Raw genomic sequence first — 17,180 nt, forward strand, 5'->3', positions numbered from 1 at the left:
AGTGGCTTTTGGGGACAAAGACCACAGTGGTGGTAAAGGGCCACCGTCATCACATCATATCATGTGTATGTACATCAACAAGCCTGATCACTGTTGAAACTGACCTTCATTGCGTGGCTGGGATGGGGACTGTTGGGTGTTACCGTGTAAAGTGGCTACTTTTCACCCCCAGCCCATGCTGTACTCTTAGGAAGGAAGTCACCATGTGCAGCCATATTGTTTCTTTCTTTTTATTTTTAATTTTACACTTACATCATAATCATTTTGCACAAATTCTGACTTATTGGAGGAATTAATCTTCCCTGGACCTGTGTTTTTCCAAACATTTCATTTTGTTCCTTATGCCAACATGAAGCATTTACGCAACAAAGAAAAGATCAAAGGCCTGTTTCCGGAGACTATTTCTCTCAATACTTCCATGCACTTAAAACTCACATCCTCATGAGGCCTTTAAATACGATGATAGCCATTTCCAGGAGAAACCCCCCAAATCCTATGCTGCTGTAAGGCGAATGCAATTCTTCTGAATGCTTTGTTTCAGGGAAATTTATCAGAAGAAACAGTTTCATTTTCTCTGGAAGTTTACCTTAAGAAGAAACTCAGATCTTACAAATCATTTCCTCATGAATTTCCTAAATTCCCCAAAGGGAAGCACACTTGTGAACGCCATTATCTCTCCTTCTGACATAGATGAGGCTATTTTTAGGCGAGGCGGACAAAACAGAGGAATGGTTCACGCTTTGTCTAGACTCCATGGCACACTGAGGCCTGGGACATTATCATCCCGAGTTCCCTTATGCCCACATCACAGCACCTGAAGCATCATGTTACCCTTTTATATTACTAAAGACCATCGTGAGTCGTACGGCTTTGCTTTTATGACGTATTTTTCAAAACCGGAACTTGTTTGATGTTGAGTGTTTGGATATGAGTAATTATGAGAAAATAGGACTCCTGCCTACCAAACTGCTGCAGGAACACACTGCAGAGGAAAAGGGGAGACTGCTCGAAGTAAGGATATTGTCAGAATGTTCTCTGTATGCAGGAGGCTCTGTGCAGTCTGACAATCATGGCAATCTCTAAGTGATTACCACCATCCTCCACTTATCCACCTTAGAGGATAAGAGAGTTCCAGAAATGTACAATGAGGCAGTAGCCTTATCAGACGGGAGAACAATTTATAAAGAGCAAGGGTTAAAATAACTATGTATCAGACAAGGTACAGACAGGAAACAGAAATTCAAGACCCACATTCAAATGGGAACCGAACCCATCCTCACGGCAGCATTTCACAACGGCTGGGGAAGGGGAGGTGATGGGGGAGAGGAGGAGCTGGACCCTCACCCCCCCTCCCGCCCCCCGCCTCCCCTCAAGGTGAATTAATTTCATGGGGATCCAAGATTTTGACATAAAACAACAGAACTAAGAAAGTACCTGCAGAAAGGGTGAACATTTTAACAGCTCTGGAGTGGGGAAAAGTGTACATATGCAACATTCAGAAGCCATACGATAAACATGGGGTAATTTGTTTGGCTTAAAAAAACAAAAAACAAAAACACCCACAACCTCAAGAGACAAATGACAAATTTGGGAGGAAGGCCACAACGCGTGTGACACGCAGAGGGACAAGACCTTCAACGAACACAGAACTCCTGCAAAAGGATGAAAGAGAAAAGCGAACAGGAAACGTAAGGGGTAACGAGCACAGGGAAAGAGGGCTGACCTACGCGTCAGTCACTTCTCATTGCCTAGACTAAACCAAGTGAAAATTCTGGAGGTGAGAAGTTCAGAGCCACAGGGCAGGGGCACCTTCCTCAGGTTCGCCTGGCCGGCTTCTAGAAGCGTGTGTTCCTCCTTCACGCGCTCCCAGGAGCTGCACCTTCAGGCGTCACCACCGGGATTCGGGAGAAGAAGGGGTGCAGGCAGGGAAAAGGCAAAAGGTTTCTGCTCTGCCGGCCCCCACTTCAGTAAGTTCTCGTGGAGACCCAGTTCTGTTTACATCTCATTTGCTGGCTGCGCGGCGGCAATACGGGGAACTAATTCATTTTTAACCTTGCCTCCTGGAAAGCGCAGAAATCCTAAACATACCACTTAGGGATCTTCACAAAGTGAACACATCCACTTGACCAGCATCCAAATCAAGGAACAGAGGGGGAACAGCCTCCTTTCAAGATCCCGTGTGCTCCCTCCCAGTCACTAGAGAAGGTGTTATCTTAAGAAAGGTATTCATTAAGAAAAAAAGAATATAAGGAACTGGCCATCTGCCACACCCCTCATTTTCTAGATTCACCCCAAAGCACTCTGATTCCTAAGTCTTCTCCCCAAATTTTCTATTCTCCGCCCAAGACACGTTCCGGTTATTTGAGAGAGAATGGCCGGGGCTTTTTATTTGCTGGGATTTTATATTATGAGGCTGGGACCCAGAGAAAGCGGGACCCCAAGCAGGAACTTTCTGCAGGAGCAGACTCACAGGTTAACGCACGTGACTAGGGGGACGTTCCAGAGAACCATCAAGGACCCCATCCCACGAATGGGACAATGATAGGGATAATTTGCAATTCCGTCTGCATCTTTTAGAAGTGAGAAGACCCTAGAGTAAATGTGGCCACATCTTAGGAGTTAGAATTTACTCAGGATTACAGTATTCCTATTAGAGACCTCGTTACGGATACGGGCGACTTCCGCGGGGGCTCCCATCCTACTGAACACTGAAACATTCATCTTAGAGAAAGCCCGCTCTGTGGAGGCCCCTGCCAGCACTCTAGAAACTTCGCAATCCACAAGAACTCTACAAATGCAATAAATGTGAGGGCTTTCGGGAAAGCAGAGCTCATTCAACGTCAGAGAATTCACACTGGAGAAAAACCACATGCACGTAATGGATGCGGGAATGCTTTTAGAGCGCGTTCACAGCTGATCAGACATCTGGGACTTCAGGGCAGGGAGGAGGTCTGTAAGCCTAATGGCTGAGGGGGACTCGGACAATGCCAGCTAATTTAGTGGGGACTTGAGCCAGTCCGATGTCATGAATGCGGACAACCGTCTAGGGGAAGCGTGCAGCGGATAGAACCTGACACCATTCATCCCCGAGAGAAGCCTGGGGGCCTCATCGATGGGGAAAACCGTGTGGGGACAGGGTAGCCCTTTCTCATCGTTGACAAGTTCATGGGAAAAACTCTCATGTTGTACAGACTGTGGGAGGCTGTTTAATCCGTAATCACGCTAATTCATACTGGAGATAATTCATACTTGATTGCCAAGGGGGACGAGAAGCCTTCAAGATCTTTTCCTTATTTTACTTCAGAGAAACCTTCGCGGTACAGGGCCCCACTGTGGGGGTGGGGGAATTCACCGTGTATTAAGCATCACAATGAAACAAACATGCATCACATCAGAGGAGGAGGTCACCCCCCCCCTCCCCGGTCCATCCCAAAGCTTTCATTCTTTTCTCTGATGAGATCTGGAATTTGTGTGTGTGTGTCTTCAGTGACTGCTTTTCCTAATATCTCATTGCTTTTATAACCTTAGCTTGTAATTCTAGGTGTTCAGTACTTCTCCGGAGGGAGTGAAGGAGACAGTAGGCAAATGTCAGGGTTGGCCTGGTTTTGGCCTTTGGGGGCAGGACTTCTAAGATACGCAGGGTCATAAGGGCTGTGCCCAGAGGGGCGAGGCTTAGGGACGGAGTCTGCTGCCCATGTTCGGGCCCTGTTCGTTTGATGAACTTCTACAGGCCACACGTCTCTTCTACTGATGATGTGGGGACGGGAAATGGGTGGGTGAGACTTTTCTCAAGTTCTGAGCGCAATGACATATTGGTAGGATGCGTGAGGAGGGTTCCAGGTTATCTGTCACGTACCTAAAACTAGAAATGGAAAGAGGAGGGCTTCGAGTGCTCGGGATCAACGTCTCCTTGCACAAGGGAAGGCAGGACCACACAATTTCCTGTGTTGGGTTGAAGAAGCCCCCCCAACCCCCCGCCCCCACTGCTTGGTCAAAGTTGGGGCAGAAGAAAGCTTACTCTAGTCCTTACCAGCGGACGGCTTTCCCGCCTCCCAAGCAAACCAGGATGATCCCCAGACAAGGACTCCCTAAGACATCCCTGCCTCCCGCGATCTTTACTCTCCAGCTGAGGTAGAAGAGATTCAGATCTTGCGCATTTCTGGCTCCTGGCTTTGCGGAGAAAACAGGAAGAAATAGCGGTGCGAGAGGGAGAGGAGGAGAAACAAAGGATGAAGAAACGTGGCAGCGCCCGCACCCAGGCAACGGCCACGATTCAAGCTCTGTTCCCAAGAGGATCTGAAATGTCAGAAAGGCTGGCTGGAGAGCTGACGGAAAGGCCTCGTTTTCCACCAGTTTAGTTCCAGTTGCCATAAACTCCTCCCAGCCAGTACTTGGCCCCTGTGAAATCCCGCTGTGGAGCCTGGCCTCCCGCAGAAGTGATCCCACCCACCCGCCATCTGTCCATCGCAGCTTGCTGCCCCTACCACGTGCTTTCCATGGCTTTCTGCCCATGCTTAGGCTCTCTCCCTCTCCCCTCCGTGCACCTGTGGCCCCCAAAGTCATCACTGAGCTCCATTTTAGAAGACTCACGCTCATGCACATAGAACTTTCCTGAATCTGTCTTTCCTCATTTGAGTCCAACAGACCCCGGGGAGATGGGACTATGTGCTGAATTGCTCCGTAGGCTGTGAGAAATCTTGACTTGTATCTCCTACCACGTGAGTTAAGATTTCCACTGTCCAAACGTGCAGTGATTTCCCATTTGGATCTAAACCAAGAGCCATGGGGGCTTCAAGGAGTTCATGACGGACAGGTTCCGAGGACTGCAATACCAGCTAAGAACGTCTTAGGCCTCAAATAGCAGAAATCTGCTTAGAAGACAACGACATTTGATTAATGTATCAAGACTGGTAGTAGCTGATTCCAGGATAGGTATAGTGGCTCAACGATGTCATCTAGGACCAGGCTCTTTTTGTCTGACTGCTGGGCCAACTTTGTGTGCTGGCTTTTTCCCTTGGTCTTGTTGCCTCATGGTCCCAAGATGGCTGCTACAGCTCTAAGTGTCACATCCTCAAACATCCATGTCCGAAGCAGGAAGAAGGGCCAGGCTTCTTCACCACCCTTCCTTTAATCCTAAAGCAAAATTCTTCCCAGACGTTCCTCCAGCCCACTTCCTCCTAATTTTTATTGGCAGAATGAAGGCACGTGTTCCCCTCTAAGCCAGCTGACCGCGGAGGGAATAAGGAACAAGCCTGTCACAGTGACTCACACGCCACTGAAGAGAGACCATGAAAGCACCAGGCACGCAAGAGGAGACACCATTTTGGGCACTTCCGCCCCCCTTCAGGGGATGCCACGTGAAGAAGAGGGGACAGATCCCACTGGCAGACAGAACCAAAGCCCCCACCCTACAGCCACAAGCAGACAGTAGCCAAATCCAGCCATCTGGGCCTCTTGGGGTGAGGCCCAGACACAGTGGAACAGAAAGAAATTGTTCCCGCCTTGTTCTGCCTGAGGGTCCCACTCAGAACGGAGAGCAGAAATCACAGATTCTTGCGTCTGCCACGACCCAAGGCTGTCCCCAAATGCCCACAACAGAACTTCCAGTAAATGCGGCAGAGCGGGGGTGGGGGGGGTAGTCGCCCGTGAACCTGGCGGCCAAGGGGGTCATCGGGAGGAGGTTCAGCACCCACGCGACGTGGTCTCTCAGAAACCACAGGCGGGCCGAGAAGGGGCTGAGCCAGCAGGACCACTTCGACGTGACCCCACATCGAGACGCCGCGCGGATTGGGGATTCCAGCGACGCAAGGGAAAGTCCAAGCGGAGAAGCAGCGCCTCACCGCCGCCGCCGGAGGGACGGGCAGACGCGGAGGTGAAGCCCTGACCCTCCCCCAGCTCGCTGCCCGCCCTTGGGCAAGTTATTTAACCTCTCTAAACCTCATTTTCTTCATGTGAACACGAGGACAGGAACACGCGACTTCCCGCGGCTGCTGGGGATTCGGCGGGGTGCTGCGCGCGAGGCCCTTGACCGTGGCCACCGAGTGCCGGCTGGGCCGGTCCGAACCTGACGCATGCGCCCACCAGAACCCGCGGCTCCGCGAGCATCTCCTCCCCCACCACCACCCCAGTTCCCCGGGAGTGCCCAGCTGAGAGCCGCCGGCCCCTCCAGCGTCCTGCTCCCCCTCCAGCCCGCACGGGATCATCTCTTTCGATCACTACCCGTGTGCCTTCATTTCTGTTCAGTGGGGTCTCCGGGTGGTCACTAGGGGAATCATGTGAGAGAGCATTCTGGTGACCCACTGCGACACTCCAGCCACAAACTTCCAAAGCCCGAGCACGCACACCTGGTGGCCAGCTGTGCTCCTGCCCAGACACACTGGGGTGAGCAGGAAAGCCCCTGGCAAGCAGACAAAGAGGAAGCTGGCAAGGGCCCTCCCTTTCTCTCTTTAACCTCTGGTGACCTGCTCACATCTCCACCAGCTTCCAGGTTCTGCTGTTCGCAAGCAGCCCCGGGCTCCCAGGAGATGTGGTTCTATGGGCGACGCCAGCTCTCAGGACCAGCACCTACTATCCGGCCTAGACATTTTTAACTCACCAGCTTTAAAAGAAAGCAGCAGAGAGCTCTGAGGCTCTGTAAAAGCCTGGATATATACACAGGATCGCCCCCCACTGCCCAAGGAGACAGGGAGTCCACAGCTCACAAACACAAGGGGGCACCGTCTGTTTTGTGCTGAGGACCCAGGACTTCGCCATAAAGCAAAGGCAGGACACACTCACTGGGGGGTGGGGGGCGCAGTAGGACACCTGAGGACAGTCACCACTAGCAACTGTTCTCCTTGGGCCCTCCGCGAACTCCCTGGCCGCAGGGAACTATGGGAGCATACCCCTACTCCAGCCGGGCGCTAAGCCAGGCACGGCTTCAGACACAGGCTGGGCCCTCAAAGAGCTGTGGGTTCCTGCTGAGGATGGCCCGTACGTCAGCCAGACCTAACCAGGACACTGCATGGCCAGTTCCGCAACAATCCCGATCGCTCGCTTGCTCCCCGCTTCCCCTGCCCCGAAGTTACTCAGGCATCAGGCGTGGTGGGCCACAGGGAGAATCTGCTCGGCCCACCCGGCGTGAGCAGGTACCAGGGGCAAGCGCTGGCAACAGGGACGAGATCACCTTCCTCCTGCGTGACCTGGGAGAGTGCGACAACAACTGTCCCAGAAGGCAGGCCACATCTTGGGTCACCCAGGGCATCTCCGCCCACAACCGTGCTGAACCACAAGTCCGTGGGCTTTGCCTGCAGTGGCCACAGCCGTACCCGGTCTCCAGGCCAAGTCCCGCGGTGCTCAGAGGGGCCGTGGAGAACAGCATGGACAGGATGTGGTTCTTCCTCGAAGAGCTTCCTTGAAGTCTGTTGGAGGAGAAGATGATGTAGTAGATAGGTCAGGATGGCCTAGAGCCTCTCCTGAGTGCTAAGGGGTTTGTGGGCCATGAACTCTCAAAGGACGCGGCCGGGGGAGTCCAACTGTAGCCTACAGAGTCCCAGGAAGGCTTTGGGGGGGAGGTGGGCTTCAGGCCAGGCTGGGGGAGTGGGCAACTTTGGAGCCATAGGCTCTCTTCGTTCCTGGAGCACCTATGACATGGGCAATGACCCCAGGCGCTCAAACACAGCTCCCTCCTCACCCCCCAGGAAAGTAGAGCCTTTTTTGGTTTTTTTTAAGGATTTTATTTATTTATTTGACAGAGGGATCACAAGTAGGCAGAGAGGCAGGCAGAGAGAAAGGGGGAAGCAGGCTCCCCGCTGAGCAGAGCGCCCAATGCGGGGCTCGATCCCAGGACCCTGAGATCATGACCTGAGCTTAAGGCAGAGGCTTAACCCAGTGAGCCACCCAGGTGCCTCGAGCCTTCTCCTTTTGCTGGGCCATCACAGGAGGACACAGCCAGCGGCGGGCGTGTTGGTGCCACTGCAGAGCTCGGTTCCTTGGAAATGGGACTTGTGACACTCTCATTCCTATGATGTCATCACAGTGTGAGGCCAGGACTGGGACATCCTGACTGAGGCCAAAGCTTAGCCTTCGGGCCAGAGCAGAACCCCTCCTGGGGGGCGGGCGGGGCTGCTGCTTCCAAGAGGCTGGGACCAGGAGACTTGATGCTGGTAAAGGCATTGCTTCAGAAAGCCTGACTCTAAACCCCAACCTCACTCCACCGGTGTGATACACGTGGCCACGCATTTGGGCAGAATTCTGGCAGGATACCAAACAATTCATACAGAGGAAATCTCTGAATATTATGAATTGGAGAAAATTTCCTTCATTTCCGAATTCATCCTAGAGAGAGAACCATGAATGGCACTGATGCGGGAACGTCGTCGGGAGGAGGCGAGCAGCTCTGAAGAGATGGGGAGGACACAGAGCAGTAGCGTGGGCCCCATAAAAACCAAGCCACGTCAGCCCCACCTTCCGAGTGCCACGCAGGAGAAAGTGCCATTCTCTGTGGGCTGAGGCAGGGACCTCGCCCAACAGCAGATAAGTCATTCCGCAGCCAAGTCTTTCAGATGCCATGAATTGAGGGCGGCGATCATTTGAGCAGAAATCAGCCCTTATTCATCTACCCAAGATCCTGACTAGGGAGAGGGCTGCGGCTCCTCGGGAATGAGGGAGCTCGTGGGGGCTCGAGGGGGGCCGCCGCACCGGCCTCCGCATGCTTGGACCAGAACATGTTCCTATCGGAGAAAAACACGACGAACGCAGTCTAGAGAAGGATTTTGTTGGAACTTGGAACGTTTAGCACAAGCGGTGTAACGGCCTGGCTGTGAGAACCCAGACAGCCCGTGGGACTGTTTGTTCGGGGGACGGTTGAGCCAGTACCGTCTGTGTGGGTCACAGCGCTGAGCGGAAGAGAGGAATGGGGACATCGCCCTTCCTCTTCGTCAGTCTTCAGGAAAGTCTGGTGTCACCTTTCCTGTTCCTTGCCTCGGCCTTGTGAGGATGCCGTCACATAGTCCCGGCCCGTGTGGGCCTGTCCGTGAACAGGCTGGTGACCACTGTGACACAGTCCACGCTGGCGAACACAGCCCAGGGGAGGCCGCTGGGCCTGGCTCGTTCAAGCGCTCAGCTGTCCAACAAGTGCCTTTTCAGCATCTCTTCTGCTCTGGCCCTGGCACTAGTATTTGCGTGTTAGGGGGTGCGGATAAAGCACAGGGGAGGAGGAGGGGCCGGCGGCAAGTGGCCCGGGGGACCGAGGGGACAGAAGGGACTTGGGAAAACAGCGGCACCTCTGAGATTGCGGGCAGTGTGTCCGCGTCCCCGGTCTCAGGGGGGGGCTCGGGAGAGAGCGCAGGGGAGACAGGGAGGAAGAAGTCTGTTCTCCTGTCTGCCATGCGTTAGGTGCCAAAGCACTCTGCCAAGGGACCCTGCGAGCCGGGTGCCTCTTAGCTCCACTTTGTGAATAAAACAAGCGACAGGCTCGCCTATTAAGTGGCCGAGCCAGGACCCGGGGCGACCTCTGTCTCACTCAAGCCACGGCCTTTGCGGGCCACGTTTCCAGAGACGCAGGGGATGATGAGAGGGAGTGTGTGGACTGGGGGGAGGGGAGGAAGCAGGGACGGGGCTGGCTTCTGCAGACCCGACTGTCAGGGGACAGGCAAGGGCTCGAGCCCCGCTTCATCCGTGTGGCAAGTCTAAACCGAGCCCCACGGCATGCCAGGCGCTGTACTTTGGCCCTGGGGATGTGAGTCAGACCGACACGGCCCTGCCCCCATGGAACTGCCATTCTAGAAGGAAGCAGACAACCAACCCCGCATGCTGTGCGGTTTGAAAGGGGAAGCACAGAGAATTACGGAACCCAGACTCACAGGCGTGAGGGCAACTTTGGGGAAAAAGTAACACGTTGGCTAAGACCCAGAAGAGGAAGCCTCAGCCTGGTTGGTGCAGAGGGGAACGTGCGGGAAGGTCGTCTGGTGACGGAGCAGAGTGACAGGGGCCCAAAGACCGACCGTCTCGTGTGTGTGTGAGGAAACAGCGCAGGTGGGGAGGCATGCAGCTCAGAACGGACCCCGAGAGCCATGGGAAACCGTGAAGAGGGTCACATGTAGGGGTGACTGGGGCAGGTGTGTGGTTTATCCCTTCCCCGGGAAGCCCACCGCTGCCAGAGAGAGGACAGAGCTGTCCAAGGATTCCGCAAATTCGGGCAGCCGTGGTGGAAGAGGGAGGCCGGCAGCTCTTTTTTGCCCCTCGCGGAACAAGAAGGGTTTCCAAGAGATGCAGTGAGCAGAAGGAGCCCTGGGGGCCCTGGACGGGAGCTGCGGGTTCCAGACCCCGGGCAGGGCAGGGAGTGCAGGCCGCTTGCAGACCCACGTGCGAGAGCAAACACCCCCCTCTTGTGGCCAAAATGGGTATTGCCGTTGCGTTCACAAACAGGCCTGCGGGCGGGGCCTTCTGGCTTCCCACCCTGAAGAGCGGGGCAGGTAAGTCCCGGCTCCAAGTGGCGGTCCACCTGAGGGGGTCTCCCACCTGTTTTTTCCTGTTTTGTTTTGTTTGTTTGTTTTTAATTTATTTGACAGAGAGATCACAAGCAGGCAGAGAGGCAGGCAGAGAGAGGAAGGAAAGCAGGCTCCCTGCCAAGCAGAGAGCCTTCGAGGGGCTCCATCCCAGGACCCCGGGACCATGACCCAAGCCGAAAGCAGAGGCTTTAACCCACTGAGCCACCCAGGCGCCCCTGTTTTTTTTGTTTTTAAGATTAATCTGAATAATGGGGAAAATGTGTATATATGCTCAGAAACTGATGCTAGAGAGACGGTCAATGTTACCCATGACTTCAAAACAGATGACTGCTTTTTTTTTCATTTTGTTTCGACTTATTTTAAAATTTTCTGTTCTAGACACCTATTCCTTTTGTTAATAGGAGAATAAATGTATCATTACTATTTTTTTTTTTAAGGCTGAACTGACATAACAGTGGCCCAAGAGGGGACTAAAGGGGAGACCGGGGGCTACGGAGAGAACAGAACGGCTGTGTGAGGACCCACTCCTCAGGCCCTTCCACACCCCGGGAGCAGAGAGCCCGGCCAGCTGCAGGGCGCGCGGCCTGGAGGACGAGGCCTCCTGAAGGAGCCCTCCGTGCTGTCACTCTGTGTCCTGCTTCGGCTCACACCCCCTGCTCCCTCCTGCCTCTCCCGCTCATGTGATCGCTTGTTCTCATCCGTCTGCCGCCCTCCTGACCTGGTCACACAGGGAGGGGTCTGACCACCCGGTTCTGAGTGATGTGGAGTGTATTCCCTACGCCCACATGGAGGGTCCTCTCTTTTGCAGGCTGATGCTAAATGAGGGCTGGGTTTGCCCACAAACTGTGGCCATGCAAGCTGTGTATATGGGGTCTCTATCTGGACAACTTCGAATGAAGCACTCACCTGGTCTAGAGTTCTGGTCAATTCTGTCACCGTCGTGGCTGCTTCTTCCCTCTCCTGCTTGCAACTCTTCTCTTGGGCAGGGCAGCAGCTTGGCCTCCCATGTGGAGGCTCCCCAGTGCTGGCCCAAGGTTCTGGAACATTCTGAGGTGTCTCCCAGGTCTGATACCGGTGAAGAGTCACTCTTGGGATCTTCTTTCAGCAAGCTCCTTGATTTAAGGTGAAAGCCTAGTCCTTACTCCTGAAGTCACCATCTGCAATCATATGTTGAAAAGCCAAATGTTACCTGTTTGCTCTGCAAAGAAAAGCCATGGAAATAAAACGCACGCCTACTGCTGGGGATAGATGCAATAAACCAGGACGTATATCACAGCAGTGAGAAATGAAGTTATAGCGAAGTAATTAGTGATCACACTGTTTTTAAAAAAGAAAAGCAGGGGGCACCTGGGTGGCTCAGTGGGTTAAGCCTCTGCCTTCCGCTCAGGTCAAGATCTCAGGGTCCTGAGATCGAGCTCCGCATCAGGCTCTCTGCTCAGCAGGTAGCCTGCTTCCCCCCTCTCTCTCTGTCTGCCTCCCTACCTACTTGTAATCTCTCTGTCAAATAAATAAATAATAAATAAATAAATAAAAGAAAAGCAGGTTATGCAGGGCGCCTGGGTCATACGGCTGGTTAGGCAGCTGACTTTGGTTTCAGCTCAGGTCATGATCTCAGGGTCCTAGGATCGAGCCCCATGTTGGGCTTCATGCTCAGTGGGGAGCCTGCTAGAGACTGTTTCCCACTCCCTATGCCCCCCGGCCCCCTCGCATGCTCTTTTTCTCACTCTCTAAAGAAATCGTTTTTTTTTTTTTTTTTAAAAAAAGCAGGTTTTGGGTGCCTGGATGGTCCAGTTAAGCGTCTGCTCAGGTCATGATCCCAGGGTCCTGGGCATTGGGCTCCCTGCTCCTCGGGAGGCCTGCTTTCCCCTCCCACTCTCCCTGCTTGTGTTTCCTCTCTCACTGTCTCTCTCTCTCTCTCTGTCAAATAAATAAATAAATTATTATTTTTTTAAAAGATTTTATTTATTTGACAGAGATCATAAGTCATCAGAGAGGCAGGCAGAGAGAGAGAGGAGGAAGCAGGCTCCCTGCAGAGCACAGAGGCTGATGTGGGGGCTCGATCCCAGGACCCTGGGACCATGACCTGAGCCGAAGGCAGAGGCTTTAACCCACTGAGCCACCCAGGTGCCCCTTTTTTTCTTTTTTTAAAAAGCAGGTCATGAAATAGAGTGAGATTCTGAAGGAGCACACCACCCCCCCGCCCGCCAAGTTATGTTACAAAGCTGGAGAGAGGATGAGGGAAAAGCAGGTGCGGGAAGGGGATTCTGGTGTGGGAGGTGGAAGGCTGATGAAGCTGCCCCCAGGGGCAAGGTTAGTGACCTCCAAGGAGGGGCATCGTGGGGGTCAAAGCTTGAGGTAACTGCAGAAACAGGGGGGCCCAGGCAAAGGGAAGGAAAGCTGGATTTGAGGGTGTGGTTCTGTGTTGGTCAAAGAACTCCCATAATCATCATTAGAAAAATAGGCACTTTATGGGCGCCTGGGTGGCTCAGTGAGTTAAGCCACTGCCTTCGGCTCAGGTCATGATCTCAGGGTCCTGGGATCGAGTCCCGCATCGGGCTCTCTGCTCAGCAGGGAGCCTGCTTCCCTCTCTCTCTCTCTCTCTGCCTGCTTCTCCATCTACTTGTGATTTCTCTCTGTCAAATAAATAAATAAAATAAAATCTTAAAAAAAAAAAAAGAAAGAAAAATAGGCACTTTATAGTTTACAAAGCACTTTCTCCTCCTTGAGGCTTACAGACGAGGAAACAGAGGCACAGCACGGCTAGCACGCAGCGGAGCCAGGAGCTGAATCCAGCTGGTTCCAGCTCTCTCCAGCTGGTTCTATGCTGCTCAGCTGCCCTTTACGAGCATGGCCACTGAGGAGGTTCTAGCTTAAGGCCAAGAAAGAGCTTACGCTTTATGACTGGAAGGGCCCAAACACAGAGCTGGTCTCAGCTGGAGATCCAGAAGCCCCTTGTAAGACCAGGCAATAGCCATACATGCTGGACCCTAGGAAGGCCATGAAGGTCAGGGGACTCGCTGGGGTGGCCACAGAGGCCGGCAGGGCACTCGGGGACACAGAGCGACAGCTGCTTCCCAGCCAGTCCAGAAGCATTTCAATACTTTTAACAATCCATCCATCCCTCCATTCTGGTGGGCACCAGAGGAATGCCATGCCGGCCTCTGGCCTCCCCTAATTCTGTGTCCCACAGATCCCACTGGTGACAGGGGACTCTAGAAGTTGTACAAAGTGTACTTATTTCAGTCAAACCACACTTCCACAGAAAGGGACGTCATGTTCTCCGGATGTAAGTGATCATGGCTGTATCCAAGTTTGTGAAGTCTGTTATTGGCCTCTTCGGCTCCTGCAAAGATCAGGGGCCCTGCCAAGCTAAAGCAGCCGCCCCCTAGTGGTGTTACTTGGCTTTGCAATGAGCACTTACAGTCCTATTACCAAAAAATAAGAGATAAGAAGTCTGATAAGAGGGGTGCCTGGGTGGCTCAGTCGTTAAGCGTCTGCCTTCTGCTCAGGTCATGATCTCAGAGTCCTGGGATCCAGCCCTGCATCGGGCTTCCTGCTCGGCGGGAAGCCTGCTTCTCCCTCTCCCACTCCCCCTGCTTGTGTTCCCTCTCTCGCTGTCTCTATGTCAAATAAATAAAATCTTGGGAAAAAAAAAAAGAAGTCTGCTAAGAAGAGTCATGGCTAGTCTTTCTGCAAAAAGGTATCCAGAAGAGGTATGGTGAAACCCTTACTTTGAAGTTTTAAGAACACAGTGGATAAGAGAACTCCAGGAGTGGAAAACTCAGCCAGAAAGGAAACCCCCATGTGACTGTGGGTCATGACAAACGAACACATATTACAGTTTCTGTAAACATGATGCAGATTTGAGCAGGTTCAATAATGACTTAATTGAAGTACTTCCCTGTAAGAAGAATGAGAATGTCAGAAAAGGAAAAATTAAAAAGCCTAGGAAATGATCCAAAATCTAATTCAATCCCCAAAGGCACCAGGGGAGAGGGAAGAGGAACATGACATGACATGGTGCTGGGTCAAAACAGACATGGCCTTCGTTCTCCTAGGAAGACCCACCCCTCCCTATCCTCACACTTAGTTCTCTCTTCTGCCTGCTGGCTTGGTTCATTTTCTCACTCCCGCCCTCCAGCACGACCCCCAGGGCCCCTCCATTGCCCAGCGGTGCACTCCCAGCCCCAGCCTGACTGCCTCCTCTGGGCAGGATGGCCATGAGCTGCTTCAGCTCCAGCAGCTCAGGATGGGCAACTTGCACACCATCCCTGTGCCCTCAGCCACTGGCAGAAGAGCTCCCAGGGCATCGCAGAACCTTGCAGGGCCATGAGCCTCCTGGTCTTAAACTCTCTGAAGCCAGGACAGGCCTGCGCTCAGCTGGGAGGCTGATCACCAGGCAGCCTGGTCCTCTGCTTCCGTCTTCAAGGTCAGAATTCTGTCCTGCTTTTGAAGGACCTGGGGGCACTGGGACACAGCGCCCCTCACTGCGGTGCTCATTCTTGCCAGAAGACCCCAGGGAGGCTCACAATTCAGAGGAGCTCTATTTCAGACACGTTCTGAAGCACAATAACATGAAATAAAACCCCTTGATTATGGTCCTTTTCAACACCACCAAAGACAGTAAAATAGTACAAGGCCCTCTCCCCTCACTGGCCACGCTGGGTATTTTTTCCAGCGAATCTCAGACATCATTCGACCTTAAAACCTGCAGTATGTGTCTCTAAGACTCTTTTCCTTTTTAATGCACAACCCCAACAGCCTTTTCACAACTAAAAGTTTTAAACAGCGGCTCTGCCATATTGCCAATGTTCACATGTACCAGATTTTTAAAAAACTGCACGATCGTTAGACTCATGGTCCTTATAAAGTTTACAGGTAGCATCTGGCTGATAAGTCTCCTTAGGGAGGAAAGTCCACTTCCCTCTTTAAAAAATGTTTTTTAAATCTTGTAGTTTGTTAAGAAGTACTTCAGGTGGGAGCGCCTGGCTGGCTCAGTGGGTTAAAGCCTCTGCCTTCGGCTCAGGTCATGATCCCAGGGTCCTGGGATCAAGCCCCGAGTTGGGCTCTTTGCTCAGCAGGGAGCCTGCTTCCTCCTCTCTCTCCCTGCCTGCCTCTCTGACTACTTGTGATCTCTGTCTGTCAAAAAAATAAATAAAATCTTAAAAAGGAAAAAAAAATAAAAAAAGAAAGAAGTACTTCAGGTGGCTGTCGTTAGAACAAAATGACATTTAACCAACGTCTGGGCGCCTGCTCTTTGCCAGGCACGGCGCTCAGTGGGGAAAGAAAGGCGTGAGCGGACAGACTAGGTTCTGGCCTTGCTCTGGGGCAAACCCTGCACTCTCTCTGGCCTTGGGGATCCCTTCTCTAGGAGAAAAGACTGGACCAAGCGTTCCCTCGAGGCCACGCTCTGATGTGGCTTTCATCACTGTGACCCACTGTCCGAGCCTCTGCAAAACGCCTACCAGATACCTTCCCTGGAGCCCGGGCCCACACCGTGCCTTTCCGGGCGGCCGCCCGTCTGCCGGGGCTCCCGGAGGCCGAGGAAACGCGGAAGAGCTCCCCCCGACGCCGCCCAGCTCCGACCGACCGCAGTGGCGAGCAGTAACCGCCACCGCTCGGAACTCGGCGCACGGGCGCTGCTCCGGCCCAACTACAATTCCCAGAGGCCTCTGCGGCGAGCCGGTCACCATGGAGACCGGCCGAGTTCGTGGGCTCCGCAACGGTCGGTGGCCTGGGTTTGCGAGGGGCCCGTGCGCGGAACATCCCCCAAGCTTTCAGATGAGCTGGTCACGTGTCCCCACCACCCAGGCTTTGGCTCTGGGGCCCGAGGAGACCGAGCCCTAACGCCACACCGAGGGCGTGGGAAGACGGACCTACATTTCCCAGAAGGCCCCAGGTGCACCCCACTTCCGGTCGCTCGGCACTGAAGCGGTAACAACCGAGCTGTCGCCAAAGGAGTCAAGTTCTGGGTGTTTGGGCTCCTGAAGCCAGGAAACAGAGGAGCGGGAGACGGAGAAAGAGGATAGGGGAGGAAAGCAGAATGGAAAATTTGGTTATAAAGCAACGTTAAAGAGCGCATCCTCGCCTGCTTACCTTTTCCACGGACGCTCAGGGCCGGCGTGGGCGTCGCACAGCCTTCTGGGAAATGCGGGCGACGCTGCCCTAAGGCCTATGGGAAGTGTAGTCATTAACTGTCACTACATTGAGCACCTGCGATAAACCAGGCACGCTGTAGATAGGGGATTAAACTCGCCTTCTTCCTTCTTGTCCACTCAAACACAAATTTTACGTCTTAATTACCTACGGAACCGGTCCCGGTTATTTATTTATTTATTCATTTGATAGAGCTCACAAGTAGGCAGAGAAGCAGGCAGAGAGAGGAAGAAGCAGGCTCCCTGCTGAGCAGAGAGTCCAATGCAGGGCTTGATCCCAGAACCCTGGGATCATGATGGGAGCCGAAGGCAGAGGCTTAACCCACTAAGCCACCCAGGCGCCCACCTGTCCCGTTTTCTTCATGCCAGTCGCCAGTGCTGTGTTTCAGACACTGGATTTCCTTGTCAGCCTGCTCCCAGTCATATTACCCTTAAGTCATCTCTCCATGGGGTCGCCAAAGTGATCGTCCCTGCTCTGCTTAGGGCTTTTCAGCAGCTAATCTAATCAAGTTCACGCTCCTTGGCTATTATTTGG

The 17,180-nt window shown here is 53.2% G+C and overlaps 1 long non-coding RNA gene across 3 annotated transcripts; it reads right to left on the reverse strand.

The window, feature by feature from the left end:
- Positions 1–224: 224 nt before the first annotated feature.
- LOC132026585 (uncharacterized) lies at positions 225–16,616 on the reverse strand. 3 transcript variants are annotated; one of them, XR_009406943.1, is made up of 3 exons: positions 16,587–16,616; positions 11,397–11,647; positions 225–7,400 (listed from the first exon to the last, which is right to left on the reverse strand). It is a non-coding gene; the product is annotated as an uncharacterized LOC132026585 (long non-coding RNA). The 3 variants fall into 3 exon arrangements; XR_009406942.1 differs by lacking the exon at positions 16,587–16,616 and adding an exon at positions 15,963–16,229; XR_009406941.1 differs by lacking the exon at positions 16,587–16,616 and adding an exon at positions 15,956–16,229.
- Between the last annotated feature and the right edge of the window lie 564 nt (positions 16,617–17,180).

This window comes from Mustela nigripes, chromosome 11 (genome assembly GCF_022355385.1).
Source record: "Mustela nigripes isolate SB6536 chromosome 11, MUSNIG.SB6536, whole genome shotgun sequence".
NCBI lineage: Eukaryota > Metazoa > Chordata > Mammalia > Carnivora > Mustelidae > Mustela > Mustela nigripes.